General features: G+C 39.5%; 1 protein-coding gene across 40 annotated transcripts in view; it reads left to right on the top strand.

Moving 5' to 3' along the window:
- Positions 1-15241, top strand: part of LOC110469084 (uncharacterized) — a 455123-nt gene that overhangs the window by 292374 nt on the left and 147508 nt on the right. For 2 of the 40 annotated variants that reach the window (XR_014953946.1, XR_014953939.1), the window contains exon 1: positions 1-15241. This exon is cut by the window's right edge and continues 54893 nt beyond it. The exons of the other annotated variants lie outside the window; for them this stretch is intronic. The gene's annotated coding sequence lies outside the window, so the exon portion shown is untranslated. 40 annotated transcript variants of the gene reach the window in all.

Raw genomic sequence — 15241 nt, forward strand, 5'->3', positions numbered from 1 at the left:
CCTGCCCCAGTACATCCCTTCACAAACAAACCCCCATATCTGTGGTAACTGCATTTTTGGGCAAATCCTTTCCTAAATGTAGTTTTGCGATCAGAGAGAAATATGTGCTTTGTAACAGGTTTTGGTCATTTGAGATCTACCCTTCAACCCCTGGCTGCCATTGCACCCTTTTGTCCTTCCCCGCGCTGACTGAAATGTTTTGGGTTCATTCTTTATACATTCAGATAAATCTTTTGTAATGGATTTTTGGGTTTTGCAGCTTAACGATATCAAATCCTTCCTAAGATTTATTGTCAGTCTCACTTGACCTGGGGATCAGAACTTAGAACGGTCGATGGAATTTGTTGCAGAATCAGGGAATGAATGTTGTGAAAGTTGCTATTTTTGGTTTCTGTTTTGCTGTATCTGGAGACCACAGGTTTTTAAAAAAATGAAATGATAAATAATGTTTTCTTGGGTGTTCAAAACATGATGAGTGTGTGTATTTCATGAACTTTGGCTTCTGGACAAGCTGATTTGTACTGTTCCTGATAAAGAGATGCAAGACAGCCAAGGTTTTTAGCTTTTAGAATTTTAGAATTCCTTAAAAAAAAAACCCACCACCACCACCTCCCAGTGAAGGTTATAGACTGGCAGAGTGAGAATTTCAGTTCCTGGTAATCAGTTTGCTTATCACAGACCTTGCTGAAGGGTTCACAGCCCCTTTCCAGCCTTGCTGGAGACACTTCTCTGTATAAGCAAAGGAGGAAAATGTGTTGGAGCTGGTGTGAACAAAATATTTATAGGAGATAGGACTGGTGTTGGGCCTTGTCTTCTTTGTAGAATACAGAGTGGGTTTGTTGCCTTCCTTCTGCAAAGCTTTGAGGCTGTCCCACCACTCCAGCTCAGGGGAAGAGACAGCTCCATGGCTATGGGAGGAGGAGGAGGAGCAGTCTCATAAATGGCAATTCATCCGAAGGAGGCCCAAAAGAAATTAAGTTTAGCGAAGAAAACAAGTTTCATCAGTTAAGGCAATAAAGCACAGTCCTGGAGCAGGTCAATAATGCTCAATTGACAGCCAGTCAATATTTGTACTGGATTAACTTTTCAGGGAATGTGGAGATTTCGGGGGGTTTTATGTAAACACTATAAATAGGCTGGGACACTAAAGTAGGGTTACAAATACCACGTGTCAGATTAGATTAGGATCACTTCCTGGGAGCAGGATTTCTCTTACCACAAAAGAGACATTTATATCTTATGAAATGAACACAGATACAAATTTTTTTGTTTGTCAGATATATTCCAAAATGCAGCTGGGCAGATCTCATGGCAATGCTGCTCAGAACACTTCAAAGGGCAGCCTCTCTCTTAGGTCAGGCTCACTCCCCTTCTGTCTGTGCCGTGCCCAAGCTGTGCCAGGTAGAGCTGGAATTTAGGTGGCATTGTGGCTCCAACTTGATTAACAGGAATGCTGTACAAATTTAGTTCAATTTTGAGCTTCATATAATGTGAAGAGCTATTAAGAAATATTCAGTATTTGTCATTCTGCTCCTTGCTGAAGAATTGGGCTGAGATATGACCAAAATGTGCTGGTTCTGACATCTGTAACACAAGGTTTAGTCTCTACAAGTCTTCTTTACAATGCTTGGCAGTGACATTCCTGGCACTGTCTTCTAACCAATGAAAAATCCATTTACCTTTTCCAAAGCTGGAAGCAAAGTGGAGAAATATTTTCAGAAGAAATTAGTAATTTACAGTGCCTTTTTTTCAAGCCATTGCCCTCAGGTTTCCTGACTTTTCTTATTAGAAGGATCTCAAATCACTGCAAGATTCCCAGTTCTTTAGAAATAACTGAGGGTGATTTGACGTGTCCTGCCTGTCTCCAGGCACGGAATTGAGTGCAGGAAGAAGCTGGCACTGCCCAGATGGGCAAAACAGCCCAAGTAAATCTGCCTTTATGTGTATGAAACATGTACATGGTTCTAGTGAAGTCCACGCAGGTAACACATCACTAGGAATCCCTTTTGCTGGAAAATAGATTACTGCATTTTATTGTTCTTTCTTTTATTTCTCCTGCCCTTTTTTTTCCCCTTAGAAAAGGTAATTAGGCCATAAACAGAGGTCTGACAACTAATTTTATCTGCAGCAAAATTAATATCATAAGCAACAGATAATTTCAGCTGAGCAAAATTAAAAAATATATATATTAATGACATTTTAAGAACAGAAAATCTAATTTTTTTTCCTTCTGAACTTTTCATACCTGGCTCTTTTGATATGTGTGGAGATGCTCACTCATTTAGTGAACAAATGTTTTGCCTCTGTTCCGCTCCTGCCTCACCACCAGGCCTTGCTGGTGCCGGCCTGTGGTACAAAGTTGCTTTTAATTTCCTCTCTCTGGTTCCTTTCAAAGCAGAAATGATCTGAGGGAAATGACATTGCTTTTCTTACCTCTAAATTTTCATTGACATTAATAGGAGGCAGGTGGCCAAGTCCCTGCATACAGCTTTGAAAATTTAAGGTTTAACTTTTTCCTTTTTTTTTTTTTCTTTTTTTTTTTTTCCCTGGGCATATTCTTACACTTCTGGAGTTGTGAATCCTCAGAAAATATATTAAATATGCAACTTTAGCATGTCTGCAGTGCCTAGAGAGTTTATCTACAAAATTATCGCCTACCTTCCAAATCTATAACCCTAAAATATTGATTGGTTAAAAGGTAGTGGATAAAGATTAACACAGCACAGCAGCAGATTACCCTAATCAAATAAAAAGACTATTAACAGAGCTTCTCACAGTTCTGAAGATGTTGGTTTGAAATACAGATGTCTTAACCAAAGTGCCATGTCTCATTTTCTGAATGCATTTTTGAATGCATTTAAATAAATTACCAAATAGAAAGAAAGCAGAGAAAAACTCTGCATGCTCCAGACAGTACATTTCCATTTATAATAAATTTTTTTCATGCCTTTCAGTAAGTAGTTGGAACTTCTAAAGATCTATTCCACTGGCTAGTATGAAGTCGAGCAGTAGATTCTCAGCTTAGAAGGCACATGTGTGGTTTTAAACCTGTTACATTAATTTGGAGCTCTAGATTCCTGTGGAAAACTGTCCCTGCTTCAGACCAGCACAGGTTCAGGTGGCTTGGAATTTGTCACAAACATTTTATTTAGCTTATTAGCATTCCATAGAAGTAAGCTACCGGGAATACCGCTTGGAAAAGAGTGGCATTTGTCACTAATGCTTTTAGTGTACAGTGGGAATTTTTATCCAGCCAAAGGCTGAGCTGTGCTTTATCCCCTTGGAAGAATTTCCCATTGAGTGACGGCTGAGCAGGGATTGAGCTAATAACCCAAGCCTGGGTTATTGGAAGCACAGAGACAGCAAGAGAAAATAGGGTGGGTAATGTATTAATTTTCATCAGTTATGGACAATACTATTAAATTACTGACTCTTGTTGAAATAATGTGTCACCGATTAATAATGTCATTTCAGCTTCCCAAACTTCCCTACCTAAAATTTTTAATTCAGAATGAAAAGATGTAAAAATGTGTGAGAGAGGTTTTGGCGCTCTAACTCATAGGTATGGAGGTCTTTTGTTGTTGTTTGAAATCACACCTAATTTTAAGTCACAGTGTAAATGAGGTTTTAAAAGTTTTTAACAGTGATGTGGATAAATTTGGAATTAAAATTGAGATCTGAAATGTTGTGTTGCTCCACTTTTAAAAATAAGTTCCCTTCTCATTTGCAATTAAAATGCCTAGAATCTGCATAAAATGTGTGAAATTAGAGATAATTGAAATACAGTAGCTATAAATATGTCTAAAATATGTCTACTCCTTTTTAAAAATAAATAAAATGTCCACTAAAAGTGTGCGAAAGCCGTACCCCCTTCTCTTGTTTCTCACATTTGGATCTCTGGCGTTTTCAGACTTTTATAGCTAATTTTTATTGCAAAACAGTATGTTACATTTGTAGCCGTTGTGGGAATGCAGAATAGCCCCTGGCAGCTCTGTAAAAAATGGAATGTTGGGAACACATTTAGAAGAATATAGCTTTCAATTTCATCCCCAGCACTGGCGTTGTGGAATCATATTAAGTGTGATCTAACGAAAACAAAAGGGGAAAAGAAAAGGAAAACAAACGTTATGGAAAATAACTGAAATGAGCTATTATTTAAAGTTTGTTCATTTTGCCTGTTTGGATGTTTTCATAGTGTAAGTTGTTGTGATGTTGTGGTTTTCCAGGAGTGAAACTCCAAACCCAGGTTGGTGCCATTCCCTGGAATGTCCTGAGCCACTCCGTTCACAGCTCTGGGGATGAGCAGCCACAGCCTGGTGCTGCAGTGGGTCAGTGGGCCCTGGGCAGGGAGCCTGCAGGAGCATTCTCCATCATCAATTATTGCTTATTAGCCTGGGCTCCGGGGAGCATCTGGCACTAGAGCAGAGCAGCATCTCACATGCAAATTGTAAAGAGCTTCTCTAACTTCAGTCTTGAAACTCAGAAAAATATTATTCCTATAACATCCTGTGCATCCTTCTTAGTGAAATTGCACGGTGCTGTCCTGTTATTTCCAATGCCGTGCTGTTTCAGTTCCTGGGGAACACCAATCAACTCCCAAAGAGCTGCTTTGGTGGGGAAATGGCAGCGTTTCAACTGCTCTGCTTCCAGCACAAGCACACACTGCAATTTGCCATAATTCAGACAAAACTGAATTGAAAGGCCTGGGTGAAGGTTACTGCCCTGGCTCCTCAGTGCTCCCTGTCCTGGGATATTATTTCTGGAAGGCCTGCTATCTGAAGGCGTGCCTTGCACAGGGAATTATGCCAAAACAAAAGAGTTTCCATGCAGGTATTATCCTGAGGGTAACAGGAATTCAGCAGGTTTTGATGTGGCTCCTTCAGTAGCTCTCCTCTTCCCTGCTGCAGTGAGTATCACAAGGGACTTTGTTGCACCCTGGCTTGGGAATTTAATATTTTTTTCCCTACTTTCCTCTTCCCAAATCCCCCCCAACTGCCCTCGTGTGTATTTATCAATAAATCATGATACTGTATTTTTGGCAGAGGTGTGGATGTGTACTGGACTCAGGTGCCTCACTTCAAATCTTACAGAATTCCTGATTTGGGGATAAGAATTACAAGGAGAAGACAGATTTCCAGGATGTGTTTGAGGAGTGCTGAAATGTTAATGCATTAAGACTGAAACGGTGGGATTTAAATCACTACATTGAGCTGCACATAGTACAGAGGGATTGATCCCAGAAAAGTACCAGAGAGGTTGTGTCTCATACAGGCCTAACCACTATGGAGTCATTCTTCAGAGACAGACCAAGTGACAGAAGAACCACAGCCTTACCTGCAAGGTGCCTTTTCATAGGTGCTTTTTTCTCTCCTTTTAAGTTGTCCTCAAGGAAAAATAAGAGCAAAAAGTCCCTGTGCTTCTCACTGCACATCTACAGCACTTCATAAATAATAGTGGCTGTTTTAAAAGCAGGGGACAGGCAGAGGGTTACAATGGATGAAAGCTAGTTAGTGAGTTAGCCAGATAAATGCTTAAAAGAACAGCAGCAAAGATAATCCTGCATTTATTTCTGAGGGATTCACCAGATGACCCTTTTCTGTCTTTCCTGATCTGTGTTTCTTGAGTCAAAGGGCTGAGGAGAAACCTGAAAAACAAGCCTGCAAACTTGGGGTATTGCTGTAATTTGTGATCGTGCCTCCTTCAGCTCCTCAGTTCCATTTCAGAGTATCTCAGTTAAACCTTGTGTCCAGCACGGGGTGGCTTTGGAGAGAGCTGTAGCAGAGACTCCCTGGCAGAACACAGGCACTGATTCTCTCTAAACTTACTGAGTGACATGTGCAAAATTGATCATTTCAAGAGCCTTTTGTATAACACAAAACTTCAAGCAGAGAACCCAAGGCATTTCCTTTCATCAACCTGGTTCTAATTTGATCAAAGCACGAAAAAATTCAACCCGCCTTATTTCCTGTCCAGTTCTTTTACACTTTACAGCACATTATATATCAGTCTCATATCCCTGAATTTTAAGAAGCAACCAGTTATATAATTGGATCAACAGTTGCCAATCATTCCAGCACAGCACTGCATTATTTCTAAGCTGACTATAATTTTGAAGCTCTTTTTTTATTATGTGTATGACTATATTATCACTGTATACATATTAGGACAGCTGAATGAGCCCCTCAAGGAAAATAAGGGTTCAAATAACTTTGAGAAGGGAGAGAGATGAACAGAATTGAGGATTCACCCCTGTTACAACCATGGTGCCTCATGGCATGGTTCCAGGAGAAAGGAAAAGAACACTAGCCGTGCACTCTCTGTGAATCCTGCCCACAAATCAGAAAATTGCAATGCTGCTGAAGTGGGCCATCTTGCATGCTTAAGCAAATTAAAAATCAAATGCATTTTCTGCTCTCAAATGTGATGGATCGCAGAGGAATTTTGTAATATGCGAATCTTTAAATCCAGCTCCTTTGCTCACAAAGCTCCCTCCTCCCCACAGACACCTGCACACACAAGTTCAGAATAAACCACTCTGGCTTTGCACTGCTCCTTCCTGAAGAGCTGGGTAGTTGTCATTTGCATGTGACAAAAGCAGGCGCTGCTTCATGTCAGTAATTTGCACAATTATGTAAGAGAGTTAAAAACATCAGGTAAATAGTAGTATTTCCCCCTGAAGCCCAGGAAGTCAGAGTTCTTTGGAATACCTTGAACCCTGTCTCAGTAGTATCTTCTTAAATAAAAGTGAGTGACAGCCTGTTAGAAAACTCCATGTTTTATACCATTAATTTACAGATAAGGATTGTTAGTCAAATAAACATTTAATTCCCAATAGCCTGAATGTTTCAATACCTTGTAGCAAACAAATGCATAGAATGTACACAATGGCAAACAAATTACAGAAATATTCCATAGAGTTGACATACAAACTCATAACCTCTTAGGTAAAGGTAAGTGACTATTGATGGAATTTTTTTTATTGTAAGGACCTCCCTCCTTTTTTGTTGTTCTGTGCAATTCATTTGTATGCATTAGCTTGAAAGAATTAAATCTGTAAATCATAGCATAGACAATAATAATATAAAGAAACATGATTCTTTCTGGTTTTGCCTCCCCAAACTCAGACATTTACCTGTTTCTGTTTTGGCTTTTTTTCTCTCAGAGCATACACACAGAGTCATGAATATTTGCATATATTTTCAGGTATAAATGTTGTTTGTATATATTTTCAGGTATAAATGTGTTTTGTAGGAACATATACACGTGTTTCCAGTATAGACATTTTTAAAAGGGCATTAATTTCATACATTTTACATCTCTGTAGGCAGAGGCAGACAAAAGCATACATGCATAAAAATGTAATGTCTCTCCTCAGCAGTCAGATTTTGTGCCCTACAGGAAATCACCAGGAAAAACTCACAAACAAAATACAGTTTTAAGCACCTTGCTGTAGTTAAAATTGCCCAGTGATTTTTGGACAAAGTTATGAAATTCAGGTGAAAGTGAGCCTGAATTTGGAAGTCGAGGGGGTTTCAGTAGGAGGTTTGGGTGGCTGTTTATTTGGTTTTTGGTGGGTTTTTTGTGTGGATTTTTTGTATGTTTTTTTTGGGTAGTTTTTTGTTTGTTTGTTTGTTTTGTGGTGGCCAGTGTTCCCTTCATGTCTTACTTATTTAAATTTCAGATCAGAGTAGGTGCCTGACCCTTCATGCCCCTGCACCTTGTCCACAGGCTGATAAAATGAAAAAAAGTGTCTTATCACTTTTGCAGCCTGCTTTACAATACCGTATCTTTTTCTTTAGCCATTCCTGCTGTGTTTTTAAGTAATGCAATAAAACCACGTAAGCACCTTCCTGTATGAAGCTGGTTGTTGCATGAGGAGCATGGTTATCTGCAGCTGCTGCAGTGTCCTTTAAAGCCCCCCCAGCCCAGAGACAAAGCCAGCCCCATTGCAGTTGCTGTGTGTGCAAGTGTATGCATGCAAACAGAACTCAATCTGTTACAAACACAGAAATTGGATCAGCCGAGAAACAAGCCCTGTGCCCTCGTCCTCCCCCTCTGCCCATCCCTAGGATAATAGGAGAATTGAAATTCCTATTTCCAGACTCACTACAGATTAATATGGTTCAGCATAGATACTTATTTCTCTGATAGTTTCCCATGCATCTTCCCAGTGAAGTTGATAGAAATTACTCCAGCTGAATGTGTAAAGCAGATGTTATCCCATTAATTAGCTCTGGACCTGAGCAGGCTCAAGACTTTTCCATTTTCAGGCCGATAGGAATTGGTCCCAGTGAGCGTGCTCCATATCCACATTTAGTATCATCTCATAAACAGCACTGAAAACACAGCAGGCCCTTGATGAAGATACATTAGCTTATTTCTAATTTAAAGTTATGTTGCTTAACCTTAATGTAATTGGTCACTGGTGACCGACTGTTTGTATAGTGAGTTGATGACCAAAGAGCTGTAATAAATTATAAAACTTACTGCTTAAATAGAGGAAATGACTGTTCTGTTAAAAGCCTCGCTTGTAATAATGGTAAAATAATTACACCTCAAAGGAAGAGCCTTAGATCTGATAAAGCTACCAAAGCCTTTCAGATGAAGGTGTTTTCATTCTGCTTTAAAGGACATGTAGAAAATATAATTTTTTTTTTTCCTCTCAGTGCAGTGTCTTACATTGACTGAATAGTCAACTTTCAAAGCTCTACCTAATATTGATTAAAAATAAATTGGTAAATCAAAATACTTTCTTTTTGAGGGGTTGTGGTGATTAAAGTAATTAACCAATTTCAGTGGTTAACAAGAAACAAAAGAAATTTGCACAAATAATTATATTCTGTATATCAATTCAAAGTCAATGCTAGACTGTTAGAGAAGTGTTGATTAGCTGGTAGAATAACCAGGATAATAATCAACTATGGAAGTAAGTAATTGACACAACTTTAATGTTTAACAATGAATAGTGTGCCAGGGGCGAAATTAAGGGAAATCTGCTTTCTGAGACCCAGTTCAGACCTAAAACTTCTTAGGCCAAATATACAAATTTACTGGAGATTCCTGAACTGCGTCTGCAGTGCTGTAGCACAAGTAACAGGTGTGGTTAAATGGCACAAGTGGCTCTATTAAATCTGGTGGTTCCTATGTGCTGCAATTTAATTTCCAGCCTTTTCCCTGCTGAAGACTTAGAGGTTGGTTTTAAAACTGTAGGAATGTAAGAAACACTTACTCTTCCATGGCTGTTCTTTGTTTCTCCAAGTGGCGTTCTATTAAAAACCAGTTCATTAAATCAATGAGAGTCAGGAATAAGTGTATGATTTGCTTGTCTCAGAAGCGATAATTTCTCTCTCTAAATATTTGCGTTTAAAATTTGGGCTTCCTCCAAATGCCCGAACTTCACAATAGAGAAATTGAGGTTTTTTTTTTTTTTAATCCTCATATTTCATTTCTTACAAGGACCTTCCAATAATTTAAACTATTTACAGTGCCTCAAAGATCATTATTTGCCTGTGACTCCTCCGAGAAATATTGGAGCCACTCTATTTATTGCTGGCATTAGATTTACCTTTGAAGACTGGTTTACAAAATGGAGACATTAGGATGGGAAAGTCATTATTTTTTGTACATTGCTAGGAATGGTAAGTTTCTGTGTGTGCTGTATCAGAGTAAACATGGCTGTAGATGCTCAGTTTGTTATGGAAACCTGAAAAGCAGATGCATTAAGGTATTTTGTTTTTAAAAACACACGGTTCTTTAGAAGGAAAAATGTAAATACTGTTTCGGAGCTTGTCACGAATGTATATTTAAAAATAACACCCCCCCCCCAAAAGCAATGAATAAAAATGCTTTTTGGCGTTGGAAATGGAGGCAGAGAATTGCTCAACCAATAGAAAAGCAGGTGGGGTAACATATCCTGATTCTTCTAATTGAGGCTGTAAAGAAAGATGAGAGATATGTGCACTGTTTGTGTCACAGTAGTTGTGATCTGTGAAAATAACTTCAGAGCAGCCTTTCCTAATATTAAAATGTCTCTGTTGCTGTTCAACTAAAAATCAATACAGCTCACAATTTTAATAAGGAACATGAATCTGAAAATGTGTTTAGTATCAGGTTATATAAACACACCCTAATGAGATACTATAAAATCCATCACATTAAAGGCTGGTTCCTACAAGGTATATTAGCTTAAAATGTTCAATATATTAGGTCAGTGTACAACACTACATATAACAAAGCAGGTCTGTCAAGGCAAGATGCATGTTTTGCCCCTTAAAAGTGTTATGTTTTGCACATTTTATAAGGTTCTTTGAATACATGAATAAGATAAGGTATTCCCATCTCTTTCTTAAGCAATCTCAGAAATGGCTGTGACCTGAAATTGGAAATCTTGTAAACACCCATCCGAAGAAAATGTGTGCAGTTCTGTCTTAAAGAGATGGTACATGTTTAATTATCCCAACTTCTTGGAGGAGAATACTATTAACATACACATTAGCATCGTCCCATTGGTTCCTCCTGCTGCTCCACCTTAGGGGCAGCAATAGGAGCTAATCTTATTGCTCCCATGCGCATAATAATGAAATTTTGTCTTGTCTCTGAGGTGGTGTTCTTTGGTCTAAAGTACAGCAGGAAACATTCCCTTTTTTTTTTAGAAAATTTCCTGACCAACTGTTTTAAAAAATATTTGAAAAATTAAAATTCTTCCTGTGTGAATGCCAGAGCCTGTAGAATGTGTTGCTTTGACTTGCGAATCAAAATTAAGCATTGTGCAAATAAATTGCTCTGTATTCACATATGGAATACAGTGTACTGGGGCTGTGGGTGTATTCTGCTTTTTGAAAAACTGGAAGCCGTGGATTTTATGTTATTTTATCCTGCAGTGTCCATATACGCTATTCTCAAAGAATAACATAAGAACAAACAAAAAGAGATGGTTTTAATATAAAATACCTTTGCCTTTTCCTAGCAGTGTTCTACAGACTATAATGGGGAGGGGAATAAAAAAGCACAGGCAAAAAAATACATGTGAATTCAAGGCTACTGAATTAAGGGAGGTTGTACCAACATTTCCCCCACTGTACATTATTTGTATTCAAGGTTTTTGAAATGACATTGTAATCTGATGATGCACCAGCCTATTATATTGTCTAGCAGGACAAATATCCTTGCGTTTTCTCTGTAGAACTAACACAATTTTTCCATGTCAGAGGTGCATAATATCCTGGCGGTCATAAGGAATGATGCTATTAATCCTCTTGGGCAATCTCCAGGTCTGATTATTAGGGAAATAAATTTGCATGCTGCATATGAGCTAGGTGAATCACCAAGAGCACAAATTATATTTCCTGACAGCAAGTTAGAGAATGGAGCCACATCGCTTTTTTATCTTTTTTTTTCCCCTCTGAAAGCTATAGAATTTCAATTCATTACATGAGATTGGTTAGAATTCAAGTCTCTTTTTAAGTTGATATTAAGTTGAGTCTGTTATCTCTGTGAAGGCTAGTAGGTTCCCCTGAGTATCCACCTAATCACTACTTAAAAAAATCGAAACATATAGTTAGTGTCATGATTTAGGTACCAGAGCCACTTTATTTATCAGTGCAGAGTGAGATAATTTCAATTTGAGGCTCTGTAGCCCTCATGAATTTAACAATTTTGAAAGCTTTTTTTCCTCTCTCTCTCTTTTTTCTTTCTCTGCCCCTTCCCCCCCCTCCCCCCCCCCCCCTTAATGTGCATATTGCAGTAATGGTTATTCTGGGCACCTGTTTTGCTGTGCTCTGTGCATTTCTCAGACTGCTTTATCTATCACATCATATATACTTCTAGGTATGTTTTGAAGATTTTTTGGTGAAATGTTGTTTGGATTTCAGTTAAGAAAATTTGGCAGTATTCTCTGTGCCAGGAGTACTGCCAGGCATTTCTGCTTTTCAGATCAATGATAAATGTATTTTTATTATTTTTACCATTTGGCATCTTAGCAATCTTTTTGCATTATTAAATCTGAACAGGGAGAATGATAGCAAATGAGAGAAGAATAAATGACTTTTATGTCCTGATGTATTAATTAAGCAGACATTTATTATAATCACAGTTTTATAGATGTTGTAAAAAGGTATTTTTTTCATCCATGATATACATCTGTGTATGGTAACTTCTGTGAGCCTTTTTGGAAATGTCCAGGTTTCTTAGATTGGAAAATTGGGATCACTGGTGCTGTGCAGTACACGCAAACAAGCACAAACAAGCCCTGGGGTGGTGAGTGTAGATGGATCCAGCTTGGAATTGAGTGAGGAATGTCTCGGTTGAAGGTGGGGGGCTATAAATCTATACGGATCAGGTGCAGCCTGGAATTTGGGGGACTCTGAAATGCCTCCAGCTACTCACTGGAGCTGAGCCAAGCTCAGACACAGAGAGCCCCTGCACTGGTCAGAGCTCGGGCTGTGATTGAAACAACACAAGCCAGGTAATGTGTCTGATAATGCCAAATCTGAAGTGTTCTTAATCATTTACTTATTCATGAAGTGCAAGCAGCAGCACTGGAAGGAAAGAGATATATCTCTGAGTCAGATTTCATGTGTTGCCAAATATACAGCAAAGGAAGAAGCACTTTTAATCATCTTACATGAAACCTATTTAGGATTTGTCTATTCTCTCATCCGTTGGGTTTCTTTATGCTTCCTGAGAAGAGCCGGTGCCATTTCTTTACAGAACAAAGGTCCTTTTGTTTGTTTTCTTTTTGTTTGTTTTATTAATTTTCTGCCCAGCATTTGGGTTGTGCTGCTTCACAGTCAGGAAGTATTTCCCACATTTAGGAAAAGGAAATAGCCTTTGGAGAAAATTCAAAGAAAGTCCATTGGGGAGTGACTCGCCTGTTCAGAGTGTTATTTCCTATTCCTGAATAGAAATATCAGACTTATTTTTGGCATCAAACAGTAGTGCTGCTATAAACACTAGCCTCTTTAATTCCCATTTTGCAGTGGACACTTATACAGAGAGTGTTGGTCTCCTGAAATAGGGATGGGTGAAAAAAGAAGACAAATTTTAAGAAAACTGCAAAATTGCCTCTCTCCTGTTGTCTGTGACCTAGACAAGGTCTCTCTGATACTGCTGAGCCCCAGCAAGGAAAATGAGGGGCCTATTTAAACATGATTTGTCTGTAATTTTGGAAGTTGTCAGCCTGGAATCCACCAGCTCCATGATAGTTCCTGTCACAGAGCTGCCTTTCCTCAGTCTGCAGAGGAGGAGGCTGATGGGTGTTTTAATGGGCACTCCTTCTGGAGTGGGGCTGGAGCATGAGGCCATCTATGTCTTTATAAATTGTAATAAGTAGATAAGATCAACTGGTGATAACACAGAGAGGAGGGAATATACCTATGCCCAGTCGTGCTGCTTCTCTCCAGCAGAAAATCCTGAACCAGTGTGGATAACACCTGATAGCAAGGGCAGGGTGAGGAGAGTCACAAATGAACCAAAGGATGGCAGCTAGTAAAGTCTTACTTCAAACTTTTTCTGCTACTGCCCCTCAGCATCACACAGTGAAAATACTCTCCTGAAAAGAGAATGAATGAGTTTGGGACTTGAACAGACAAAAAGGAAAAAAAAAATCAAATTGAAAAGATTAAAACCAGGAGTTTGAGGGGGAAAAAAGTGTCTCCCCAGTTGTTCCTTTGGATTTCTCCTTGTCTATTAATGTCCATTTTGTGTCTGTGTCTTGAACTTTTCATGCTACAGATCTGTGCCAGCACATGAGTAGAACCTGCTTGAATCGATTGTGCCTGTATATTGTGTGTTGTCACACAGACGTGTGTGCCAGTGCACTGGGATTTGGCAGGGCAGCTTCCTCAGCTGCAGCTTCTAAAACACCACAAAATCAGAGTAGTTTGCCAGCTGCAGCTTTCACCTTCATTATGGACATTGAAGGTTCATAATATTAACGTAAATATATATAAAGCAAAGTACATACAGCGTTGATCTTGGTTCCTCAGCTGTTCCTCAGCTCTTGGGGACATGAGCAACCTGGAAATCAGCTGCTTTGGTTGAGGAAAGCAACTACACTGCCTGAACTCGTGTGTCGGCCCTTAAACTTAGACTTGTCAGTCTGCAGCTGCCAATATTTTGGGTTCAGTAGGATGAAAAACCAGAGGACACTCAAAAACCCTGAGCAGAGATGTGACTCTCTTCTGGTTTCCTTTTGTGAGTTTGAAGAGATGGGGATTTGTGAGGCCTTGAAGGAGTCGGTTTTGGCTGCCACTTCTGGGATGTGAACAGAAGAGGCTGGCACACAGAGCACTGCATTTGCCTGGCTTCTGGAGGTATCCTAAGAGGAGTGAAAGGGAGGGAGAAAGTCCTGAACCAACCCCAAGCAAACCACAAAAGCCCACAGCCTGGAATATGCCCCCTGGGCTGGATGTGTCAGGAAAAGGCTTCCTGCATCTGTGCCACTACCTGCAGCTATGTGTGGCTGAAGGCTCTGCCTGGCATCCTGGGCAGCCACAGTGTGCCATCAACATCTGTTCAGCGACCTGTCAGAGCAGAGAAGGAATTTCACATGGCCTGAAAAACTGACAGAACAGTTCACCTTTCGGGGAAATGTAATATTTTCTGATAAGGAGCTTATGTTAGTTTTCTTAGCAAATAGCCTGAAAGCATTTCTGTCTGTGGCATTTCTAGATGTGATAAGTTGAAGGAAACATCCTTGACCATGACTTAACAAAACAGGCCATTTGTTTCATGGGGTAGCTGTTTCCAGAAATGTAAATAAATGGCAACTTAAGGATGATATAAAATAAACGATCACAGAGACAGCCCAGAGGTGCATTGTTTCAGAAAACACAAGGCACTATTTATGGAGCTGTAAACAAAGGAGTGTGTCTATTATTCCATTTGGAATTAAATCAGAAAACCAGAAAGCTGAAGTTTTGGGAAAGATCAGGCCACATTTAAGAAGCTCTTTGGTGGGGTTACTGCTCATGCCATTTGTTTATTCTGAATAGAGCTAGCCTGTTTTGTGAGGGTGATGGGCCTGTCTGCCAGGGCCTCATTTCTGCCATTTATTTTGCCACTTCCTTGGCATGAGTGAAGCTGTATGGGGGAGATGGTGAGCACAGGTGGGGTCAGAACACATCCAGATTTCATTTTGTGTCCATGTCTCAAATACTTTTAGAGTGTAAACTGAGAGCCAAGGGTGTCTCTGTAGAAGCAGCTCCTGGTCAGTGCCCCACAGCCAAACCTTTGTGACCTT

The sequence above is a fragment of the Lonchura striata genome, chromosome 3 (assembly GCF_050655825.1).
Source record: "Lonchura striata isolate lonStrDom1 chromosome 3, ASM5065582v1, whole genome shotgun sequence".
Classification (NCBI taxonomy): Eukaryota; Metazoa; Chordata; class Aves; order Passeriformes; family Estrildidae; genus Lonchura; species Lonchura striata.